The sequence below is a fragment of the Aptenodytes forsteri genome, unplaced genomic scaffold (genome assembly GCF_000699145.1).
Source record: "Aptenodytes forsteri isolate BGI_AS27 unplaced genomic scaffold, ASM69914v1 Scaffold92, whole genome shotgun sequence".
In the NCBI taxonomy this organism is placed as follows: Eukaryota; Metazoa; Chordata; class Aves; order Sphenisciformes; family Spheniscidae; genus Aptenodytes; species Aptenodytes forsteri.
The window spans coordinates 1,202,371-1,214,847 of NW_008794581.1; positions in this window are offsets into that span (position 1 = coordinate 1,202,371).

A 12,477-nucleotide genomic window follows, 5' to 3' on the forward strand; every position below is an offset into this window, starting at 1 on the left:
TGTCCAGAGAAGGGCAACGAGGCTGGTGAGGGGTCTGGAGAACAAGTCTTATGAGGAGCGGCTGAGGGAACTGGGGTTGTTTAGCCTGCAGAAAAGGAGGCTGAGGGGAGACCTCACCGCTCTCTACAACTACCTGAAAGGAGGCTGTAGCGAGGTGGGTGTCGGTCTCTTTTCCCAAGTAGCAAGTGATACGACGAGAGGAAACAGCCTCAAGTCGCACCAGGAGACGTTTAGATTGGATATTAGGAAAAATTTCTTCACCGAAAGGGTTGTCAAACATTGGAATAGGCTGCCCAGGGAAGCAGTTACCCACACTGATATCCTAGGTAGCTACAGTGCTCCTGTAAAGAGAACATACTTTATGAAGAAATCAAAGACAGACATGGAATCATAACAGCGTTTCATAAAAAGTTCAGCTTAGCACTTTGCAGTGACACAGAATTGCCCAAATTTTCCTTAAAAAAAAAAAAAATCAAGTTTAAGGGAAAGCCTTTCCCTTTGATACTGTATGACAATATAAGTCTTATTTTTCCAAGGTAATTAGTGAATACAAAGACTTTCCCCCTTTTCCCTCTCTGATAAAAGATTTGTTCTTCATTATTCATGCTAAAAATAACTGGTCGGAAATGTTTTGAAATAGCATGCTGATAGAATATGTCAGTCTATCAAAATAAAAATGCATTGTGAAATTAGTCAATTTTACCAGAATTTTATCTTGAAACAGTTCCAAAAAATCATGAAGAATGCCATTCAACATTTTGTAAGTGAAACATGGGACTGTGCTAACACACAAATAATATTTTAAAAGACAAAGCTCTAGTGAGACAAAATACAAAAAAGGAAGGAAAAAAATCAAACCACAACATCGCATAATTTTGAAATGCTCCAAAGATTGATAAACTTTTTCCTTTTATTCCAATACAATAAAAAGTCAAAAGACAAAGTCCTTAGGATGTAGCAAAGGAAGTCGTAAAGATTGTGGGATGGATACAGAACCCAGTCATTCCACATTACTAAAAACTTAAATAGTATCATTACAACACTAATTCACCATATTATCCAGTTATTATTTTATTAATTATATGACAGAATTCAGAAAGTCAGCATACTACATAAGCAATAACATTTCTTCATACGCACAGCTTCCTGGCACTGGTTACCTGTTGAACAGATCTCTGAACACTACCAAGACCACCTCTATCAGATAGATGTTTGATGAAAATGATTGGTGCTTAGATAAGGTCTGTCTAGGTATTACAGTCATTTCATACTTAGCACTGTAAGTTCTTGAACTGTATTAGAAGATAAAACTTTGACATCTCTGTATTACATTATAGCTGATACAAAACAAAATGGCCTGTTCTAAGGTTATGAGTCTATGGTTAATGAGAGACAATCAGGAAATTCAAGGTCACCAGTAGCCTTGCAGTCTCGAACAAATAAATTTCTTTGTGCCTCAACTTACCACAGAGATAATAAAATGTTATCCCTCTTTCAATGATAACAAGACACTGGGAAGGAGGAAAACAAAGATCTAGGGAGACTCAAAAGGTAAGTTAGTTTCAAGTTTTCAGTGTTACAGCTGCAGGTTGCTTAATCAGCTTTTCACTACTATGAAAAAGGAAAAAGGAGTATTGCCTTTACAGGCACTGGGAGCCCTTTTCCCATAAAGCTTAATTTAAGGCATTAAAACAATTTGGTTCTACATAGGCAGAAAGAGGTACCTAGGATGTGCAGGGAGAGAGGGAGATTGTATGCATTCTGTTTCCAAAAAAATTTCACAAAACTAGAAGGAAGAATGAAAACCATTACAACAACATTGATTTAAATAAAAAAACAAAAACCAAAACATACTCTGCTTACATGAAATGACACTGAAAACTCACCAACACTTAAAGTATATTCAGTGTGGAAAAATCAGATTACTCAAGCTGACATGCAAGAACGTAACAGATTTGCGACAAAACTAAGAGGATTAATTTAGGCAGAGCCAGACAACTTTAGCATTGGTTCAGAAGCTTGGAACTTACCATTCTGACAATATGGTATAAGACAAAAATGTATGCAAGCCTTGCACTGGTGTGAAAAGTAACAATACAGTATTTTCTCTCATTGTAGTCTCCATGACTTCAAAGTACTCTGAATTCAAATCACTTATTGTTGTAGAACAGACCAAGATCTTCAGACAGTAGGCAATTCAGTGTGCCAAGTGTGGAGGCAGGACCAAGTTACAAATTCTAACACACAGTTCTTCCCTCTCAGCTTTAGAGTCAAGCAAGTGTAAAATGTTTTGGGGTTTATTGGGGGGATAGGGGTTGGCTGGTTTAGGGTTTTTTTAACTAGTAAGATGTTCCTTTCTTGCTGATCTCCACTGCCTTAAATTTAGATCTTCAATGTAATACTTAACTAGGCTCTGTACCGAGCTCTACAGGCTGACCAGGAGAACTCTGTTAGAGAGCCATCTCACAGCACACCCAAAGCATAATAAGTAAGAAAGATTTCTTTCTAGTTATGGAATTTTTGAAAAAGAAAAAAGTAATGTGTTGTCAGTTATTTGACAAAGAACGCTGCATTATGGTACATTTGGCAATCCTTACAGCCAAGGCCAGAAATCAAGTTAATAAAAACAATGTACATGTGTAGCTTCAATTGTAAACAGTAAGAAAACAAACCCTTGAAAGCTGTCTCCCAAAGAGAACAGAAATCAAAGGCCAGGACTGTATCTTGCACCAATTAATCTGTTCAGCAACAGAAACTACTGGCAAAGGAAAAATTAATCTGAGGTAGCTCTCTATATCCCATTCTTGCAGCACAGCCATAGATGTTAAATTTTGCATAACAAAAACGTGTAACTAATAGGTTTGCTCAAATTGCTTGGCAGTTTAACGCATTAGTGTGCTGGATACGCTCCCATTAGCACTGCTAGTTATGGCACTGCCCTCTTCTCCCCGACTGCATCCTGTGGAACACAGATAATCATTACAGTATTTGAACAAAGACCACTGGGGCATTTTGAAGGAGAAAAAGGCAAGAATTAATATCTGACAGGATTCTCATTGATTACCGCATTTCCTCAGTGATGCTAGAGAGAATACACATGAAAAATAGGTGCTTTAAATATAATCTTTTTTCTAGAATAGCTCCTTTGTGGAAACGCATCAATTTAAAAGTGCCTGAATCTTCTCCTTGCATCTCCTTAGAGCCTGAAGACAGGAACACACACTTCACATACCTATAAGCCTAACCAGCTTTACTGGGTTCGGCATCGGAAGAGGTTGGTATTGATTTGTCAGATAGACTCCACATCAGAGAGAAATGATATTGAAATAATTGAAGGTGTCTTGAGGGGGAAACAGGCAATCAAAAAGCATACACTACTATATTTTGCAGCAGTGCTAAAGAACTAACTGGAATGTTCCATTCTTACTGTTAAAACAAAGCAAGGAGCGTAAGGTGCTACAGAAACCATTAAAAAGACAGTCCTAAACACACACAAATAAATACATGGGAACTGAAGGGGAGAAAATAAAATGTGTGCACAAAAAAAGGTGGTTGTTTTGTCATAATTCTATCTTAAAACCTCAAAAAGCAAGTCCTCAGCTGCAGTCTCAGTAAGAATAGGGTTTTGTTGTGACCTCAAAGAGAATGTAAGAAAGACAAAAGACAAACAGTAGACCAAGAAGGTGGTTGGTATTTTTGTCAGATAGACTCCACATCAGAGAGAAATGATATTGAAATAATTGAAGGTGTCTTGAGGGGGAAACAGGCAATCAAAAAGCATACACTACTATATTTTGCAGCAGTGCTAAAGAACTAACTGGAATGTTCCATTCTTACTGTTAAAACAAAGCAAGGAGCGTAAGGTGCTACAGAAACCATTAAAAAGACAGTCCTAAACACACACAAATAAATACATGGGAACTGAAGGGGAGAAAATAAAATGTGTGCACAAAAAAAGGTGGTTGTTTTGTCATAATTCTATCTTAAAACCTCAAAAAGCAAGTCCTCAGCTGCAGTCTCAGTAAGAATAGGGTTTTGTTGTGACCTCAAAGAGAATGTAAGAAAGACAAAAGACAAACAGTAGACCAAGAAGGTTGGCATTACTGGCAGAGCAAATAGCAAGCAACATAAACCAAAATCCAAAGACTCATGAAAGAAATCTATGCTGAAAGATGAAGATCTATGCAGGGTCCTAAGAGCATAGACAAGAAAGTCAACCAAGTGCTATTTGAGAAATGAAACTGAACCAAGTTAACAGTCAATCAAGATGTTACACCAGTTTAGCAGTCACGTTCTAGAATTAAGGTAGGGACTGCTATCTTCAGAAGATCAGAGAGAAACACAATGAGGTCTTTGCAGGCATCTCATACAAAGAGCTTTGTTAGAGTTAAATCTCTTATCACTACTGCAAAGGAAAGCATGCAAACACAGTAAAACCTCCTACTTAGTGATAAACGTGATATGCCTTACATTAGATCTTCTCTGTTGCAAACCAATCCAAGAAAATTGTAGATTTTGGCCACCTTGTCCTAAGAACAATTTTGAACTGTAGCTTACAGACAAGAGCAAATATTCAGAGCAAAAGTGACAAAATAAGAAAATGCTGTTCAGCTTCATGCTTGAATGTTAAAATCTGCTATTTATCATTGTCACACAGTCACAGATACAGTCTAATAACACAAATTGCTTGATCACTACTTGGCTTACACCAAATAAACTGTGATAATCTTTTATGTTTAAACACAAAAACACTGTTGTGTCTTGAAGAACCGAAAAAGGGAACAGCACATGAACTAATAAAGAATCAGAGTACCATAAAATATAGCTTTTACCCTGGTCATAAACATTTGCTCTTCCTAATTTTTCATTTGTATTACTCCTTCCTTTCTTGCACTTCTCTACATTTACTAAAATCTTGAAAAATTGGAGTGATTTAAAACTAGGAAGCTGTCTTCACAAGGGGCACCAGAGTCCTAAAATCAATTTTCCACTCATAACCTAAATTTTCCAGCTGTGCCCGTCAGTGTTGTATTCAGAAAACATAAGAGGATAGGGATTATTTTCAGGTTCTTCTGCACACAAATTCTGACTGCTGAATTCCCTAATGTACCCGCAGAACTTGCGTACAGCTAGGCTTTTTTAGAGCAACTGAAATGGCATCCTTCTTCTTGTGGCATAATTTAAGGCAAAGAGGTAAAATACAGTAGAAAAACCTTTCACGTCAAAAGAACTCAAAACAGAAGTTAATGCAAGCACACACTTTATACACTTTTTACCACATCTCCCTTGCTTTTCACATAGGAAGAGAAAGTTATATTGTGGGACAGGAGAGGAATCTGCATTAGTTGAAAAGCATCTTCAGATACATTTCTGTATTTGACATAGCATCATTTATCTGTAGAGAACACCAAGAATATTCAAATACACAAAACATACGCAAAAACATATGCACGCTTGAAGTTCTAGCTTTCTAGGGCTAGAATACTATCAGAAGAATTGTAACATGACATTTATGTCCGTACAACAGATGCACTTTAATGCACTGTACAAGCTAGGTATTCTAAAAAACTACAAGGTTCCGGATAGCTGAAAATGAAATTCAGGAAAACAAATTGTTTGGTAACAGGAACTACTGGTTACCAATAATGTTGCAAGCTCCATCTTTTAACTAAGTACCACCTATTAGTTTCTTTAAGATTGTGGCTTTGATTACTTAAGCATTTTCTTAATATTTGATCACTTGAATTTTTTTCTTTTACAACACCTACACAAGGATGACATTTTTGGTACAGTGCTGCTAAATTTGATCTCCTATTTCTGACAGTAAAGCTTAAAAAAACCCAATCTCTTGATACTTTTTAATGCAATTGTTCCCTTGCTTTTATACAGTGTCATGGTTAGGGAGGATACCCAGGTGTCAGAGAAGTGTTATTTAATACCCCTATAAAACTAAGCCAACTATATATAAAAACCTAAGGAATTTCAAAAAGGACAAAGTACTCCAAACATACTCCTTTCTACAACTCTGTAGAAACTCGGAGTTTAGCACCTAAAATCTCTGAAAAGCTTGCTTCTTCTCAAGGGCACAGGCACTGACTGCAATTATCCTTTCTATCACTAATCCCAGTTGCTGCATGCCACTGTGGAGTGCTAAACTTGAGAACTGAAATCAAGGGGGACTTGAATGAAGAGGCGGGGGAATCCAAGAGGAACACAAGAGTAGAAGCTGAGACCAAGTAATTGAGTAAGATTAAAGAGGACATGAGTTGTTACCAGGAAAAAATGTTGTTTTGGTTTACATCAAATGAAGCAAGGATTGTATAGAGAATAGAGTTACGGTTGCAGAAGTTAGTGCTATATGTAAGAGGGAAAAAGTAAAGCCAAGAAAACAAAATTAAAGCAAATTATGAAATTGCAGTTTTGAATATTTTGCTTTGTGATCATAACAATCATTTATGGATTTTTATGTATTTTTAAGGTTCAGATGGATAATCGTCACTGCTACAAGTAAGTTTATTGCTTCAATCCAATAGGAAAAGGAATTAATAGCATCTCAAAGCCTATGGACAATTTTAATAAAACCCCTAATTTAAGAAATCGAAAACTTAACACTTTTAAAGCAAATGTAGTGTATCAGTAGTTGAAAACAAATCTCAAATCATTATGTTAAACCTGACAAATAAAATGGCATCACAGACAAAACTGCAACAAACTCAAATGAAGCATCTTACAAAAAATTTCAAAAAGAAAACACGAAAAACTAGTAGTTTCATTAGTTGTGACAAAGTGAGTAAAACCCGATGCTAACAAAACCATTTGTCAAACCAAGAACCACCCATGGAATTGAAAACAAAAACCCAAACTGTTTCAATTGCAAGTTACTATCCTTCATGCAGATACTATTCCTATTATTACTAACTAAGCAGGCAAAGGGGAAAAAAAAAAACCAAACCACAGATTTTGGGGATAAGCCAAGTGACTCAGAAACAGGAGCTAACGAGTGCACAGAGGACTCCAAAGCTGGTTTTCTTTATGACTCTTAGAACACAACCAAGCTCAGTTCAAATCATTACAGATTCCACCTCTGAGCTCACTGACAGATTTGACATGAAGGAACGTTAAGTTTATGCTTTGCCTTCCAAACCTAATACAAAACAGTCAGTCAGCTTTGTGACATATTGTAGACATTATCAAGAAATGTTACTGCAATTATCAGAAGGCATTAGTGAGAAGTGTGATATGGGCTGCAGACACCAAGTTTGGCAGCGTGCCAAGTATTTTAGCTCTGAATGCAGCAGGGGGCTTTTTTTACCACCCTCATTTTTGATTTTAGACCCTGAAATGAAGTGACCAGAACACCAAGAGAAGCAAAGACAGAAGAAAAGGTTAACCCTTTCAGAAAAGCTTTCACAGCTCAAATAATAGCAAAATATATGTCTGACAAAGCCTTTTAGAGGACCTGACAAACATGTAACAATGAATGAATGCCTGGAAAATAGAGGTGAATTAACTGATCAAGAGATTGTACACTCTATTAGGCCTGCAGAAGTGACAGCTAATGAGGACAGGAAAAGTGTTCTTTATATCAGTGTCTCTTCTCTCAGAAGGCTGGTCCTTTGCTTTCTGAAGGCAGCTATCACTGCCTATCATTATTTAAGCAAAGAAAACATCTACTCTAACCTGCACATCCCTCCCCCTACAACAAAAATAGGTTTAAAATGCCCTGTCTCTTACAACAGTGCCTAGAATGGCAAAAATAAAGATGGCTCTATCCAGAAAAAAAATTAGTGATTTACCAAGAATATACAAAATTTGTTTTGTTTTACATTTTACATCTATGTATGCTGCTCATGAAAACACCTCATAAAATGAAAGAGCAAGTGTCATAATTTAAGTAGTTCTGAGCATTACTTTGCTGATGCAGCCCCTGAAGAAATAATATATTAGACAGGACTGGACACAACTACTAACCAGAGGATGAATGCAGCGTGCAGTCACACAGCTATTCCTACCTAACACTGGAAGATATATATCTTCGTCATCTTCTCAATTGAATAATCCAAATCTACTGGAAACTGAAAATTGTAAAAACTTTTTTTTTTTAAATTCTTCTCTGGTTCCACACCCTCCACAGACTTTTTCTTCCACGCACTCATTGAGAGGCAGAGACACGTTATCAGACCTAATTCACAACTACACAACTCCTCTTTCATACTGTAAATCCATTGCCACCAGTACAGAAACACCAGCAGAGAAAATGGATCAGGTCCCTCCTGCCTACTGGGAGGGAGAACACTGTTGTACACAGCATTCAAATCAGTGAAAATTAAGAACCTTTCCAGAACCTCATCTGTAAGGCTGACTTTTCTATCCTTTCTCTTCAGTTTGCAACAGAGGCCAAAGTCTAATTAATTATTCTCCAGCTTTTATCATCATTTTTCCCTTGGCAGACCACCCCAAGAATACATTCCCAAGCATGAACTGCAACCACAGAAGAGACAGTTACAGTGTCCCTATTTCCTTTCTTCTCCTGTAGAGTATGGCTACCCAGCTGACCCTTCTACTTCACACATCAATTTTCAGTATTTCAGAAAGAATTATTTTCATGAAGCCTCCTACCCCAAAGAAATCACACCTATTCAGGAGCCACAAATAAGGCCATTTTTCCTCGGAAATTATTTCCTTTCTGTCTGATTTCTCAGAACGCATTTTTAGGTGAGCCAGTAAGCAAGGACTTGGAAAAATCTGTAAGGTTTTACTTTTTGCAAAGGTTTTATGTACCAAACTTCAAAATGTTTGCCTATTTTCCTGTACTGGAGATGGAGGAAAGTAATAGTCAAGGCTACATAATGACTATGCCCCTTGCCATCTTTTCTAGAAATATGTGGAATTAGTATAAACTGACTCCTCAGTTCCGCCAAAATAGCAACACTCCATTTACACCACATTTTCATTTACACTGCCTGCTTCCACTTCTACAGCAATGAGTCTGAATTTTGCAATTAAATTCTTTTTACCTCATCCCCCCCCAATCAACACGTGAAGTACAGTATTAGAAGATTTTCAGTTGGAATTTTCCATGTTGGTTATGATCATATCTCTGCAAACTTAATGCAATGCAGTCATCCTGAATTTAAAGAAGCCTTAGATCCCTGTGAAAATCTTCCAGCATTTACAAAAAAATATACCTAGAGACAAGAAAACAAACAGCATTTTCTTTGACATTTGGGAGGTTTCATGTGTAGCTGATTTCTCTGCTGTTGGTCTAATCCTCTGCAAGTCTAATTAAAAAAGCTCATGTAATTACTCCAAGATTTACAAGACACTGCTTACTAGCCACTTAGAGGCAGAACTGAAATTAGCAAAAGGAAAAGGGAAGGCCCAAAGCATCCAGCACATCTGTTCGACAAAGAGAAAGCTTCATCAGCTCTGGAAGCATGACTGAAGCTGGCTGCATCTGGCAAAAAGATTTCTCCCACATTCCCACATCCTTCTTACAGACTGAAGGAAATATTGTTACCTATACCCACCATCAAGTGGGTTTGGAGTCTTTGGTTTAAGGCAGTATAAAACACACTGCTCAGACGAACACCTACTAGACAAATTCATGGAAGATGAAACACAAGCTGTTAGCAGAATGCAATCAAGAACTGTGATGAAAAACAAGCAAGAAGCAGTTAGCTGTTCTCTTTTTTTTTTTTAAACTTATTTTCAAGAGATACCTATTTCAATCAACACTAAATTATACTTAGCATTTTTAAAAGTTGAAAGAAATGGTCAATTCTCTCCTGATGTTTATTACAAATAAGATGTGTACTTTGTAATTAAAGCTTCAGAATCTGCTCACCAAAAAGAACACATACTACAGATTCAGAAGCTTTTATTTTTATATGAATACAACCAATATAAGTAACTGGACATAAAGGAAGAGGTTGTAGTAAGATGAAATATGTGTATGTATTCAGGATGCGAGAAATTAAAGGCTCAGTTTCTCTCTTAGAAGCCTGAGCACCAGAAAAACCTTCCACATATCAACCCAAAACAAGTCTACATATTTACTTAAGGCTTATATTTTGAGATTCAATTCAAGCTGCTTCCTGGCTTTTTTTAAACACAGCATGATGGTGTATGGCATTAAACACAACTACATCAGGTTCCCATCTAAAAGGAAGTGGTTTGTGTGTCCTGTAAATCAAGCTTTGAAGCAAATTGTGTACAAACTGAAAAAAACAGCAGTTGCACCAATTTGGCTTTTAATTTAAGCATGTGCTGTTTCCCATTATAAAACTGGTTTAATTTAAATGCACCTTCACCTTAGGAAGCACACAGCTTTTAAGCAGATTTTCCTGCTTTTATAATTTCTACTTCTAACCAAAAGAACTGACAAAGTCATATGAAGTAAAGTTAGCTGACCTTTCATTGAACATCACAGGTATTTCGGAACAGTCTTAACCCAGAACCTTTCCTTTTTTTTTTTAAATCCCTTTCAGAATATTCTCAATAGCCTTTAAAGGAAAGTATCAATAACATACAAAAAAGAAGAGGGGACAAAAGATACATGGATTACTCCCACAGAACAACATAATGGCAGGAGAACTATTTAGCTTTTTTGGTAAGAACATACGCTACATATACTACTACTATAAAATAACCAGCTCATTACTTTGGGATATACTATAAAAAGCAAGTGTCCGCCAAGCAGACAACTCAGAGACTTCATCTAATCAGTATTTACTAACAAGAATTAAACAGGGGCTACACTCCTTGTCATATGTCATATCATCTGCTTTCCAGCTCACAAATTCATCATACTAGTCTCTAGGCTAGTTGCACGGACAACAGGGGAGCAAGAGGACAATATGAAGACAGATTCAGTTAAGGGTCTAATGAATACAGCTTGAGTGTAAATAGGATTTCTCCCCCTCCACCTTTCTCTGGATGACAGCATGTCAACTTGAACACTTCTGACCATTGGCTATTTTCCTCCACCCTAGGACTAGATTCTAATGACAGTCATAGGTACACATCTTTAAAAACAATTTATTACTGCATGCAGTGCAAGTGTGAATTGGTCTTTCTGGTACTGGGATTATTCACTATATAGCTTTTAATATTCTTAAGTAACCATGTAAGCATATGCAGGAGGAAGCAAGTATTCTGTGAAATATTCTTGGTATTCATTCAAAATTATTTTGTTAAAGTTACAGAAGATAAAACAAACAAAAAAACCACCTGAAAAATAATGTTTGCAGAACTCAACAGGCTTTCACATTAAGGCTTAAGTTACCCCTTAATCAGAACGGACTGCTGTTCAATTCTTGTCAAAAGGCAGAAATCCGGTTTACACTACTCAGTGGATTACAGCAGGTTTAGCAGGAGGAAATCCGGTTTCACTGTGAAGATCTACCTCTTGAAACTTTTAAATCCTCTCCTTTAAAAGCTGTCATCAGCAGTCCCAACCTGCAGCAGAGATTCTCCTTCCCACTTTACAATCAATTAGTAGAAAAGATTTAGGACTAAATAAAATCTCAGAATCTGTTTATGGAAGTTATTCACTTTCCACAGGCAAATGCTATCACATAAAAAGTTAAAGAAAAGCTAACAGATTCTTAAAAGACTAAGAGGCCCCAGAGTTGTTCTCTAAGCTACGTAACAACATGGGCTATAGATTATACAGGTCTTCATCCATCTAATAGAAATTGTCACACTTGATCAGCACCAAGTTGAAAGGCACTGATCAGAAAGGGCATCATTCTGATAAGTTCAGAACCGTGCAAGTTCAGTGCATTTTAAACATTATAAGCGGTTTTACAGTACTTAAGAATAACGATCCCAAACGTAAAGAGGCTTTCCTCTTCACCCTCCTCCCATTAAAACATTGCGGATGTAAAGGAAAACAAAAGAAAGGAAGTACATTCATCGCTGAGAGCGACTTGAGCAAAGGGGCTTTCTAAACAATGGGCCAGAATGATGTAGTTTGAGGTGGTGCTCCATTTTGGTGAAATAGTAAAAAAGTAACTACACCCTATACTCGATTGTTGCGACGTGCTCTTTATTAATACACTTTCCGCCAAAAAAAAAAAAAAATATTTGCGCGTTTAATACATTATCCAAAAAGAGTATACCGCTCGCGTCTTGAGTTCAAACAACATACGGTACCAACATTTTGCCATAACCCACACTCCATCTGGGATACGTCATTTTCTTGAGTTTATGAACGCCAGCGGAAAAGTCAGCCAAAAGCTGACTGAAAACGGCAACGCTCCCGTCTCGCCGTTCTACAAAGTATGCCGCAAACGCCCAGAAAGCCGTAAGCAGGCGAAACTTTCTCCCCCAGGCAATGGCCGTCCTTCCCCATCCCTAGAGCACTGCTAACGGGGTGAACAAGCCCGCACCGCTGCCGCTGCTCCTGCCTCGCCGGCTCCCCGGGGAAGCGCCCGGGCGCGGGCTGCGGAGAACTCCTCAGCGGCCGCCGCC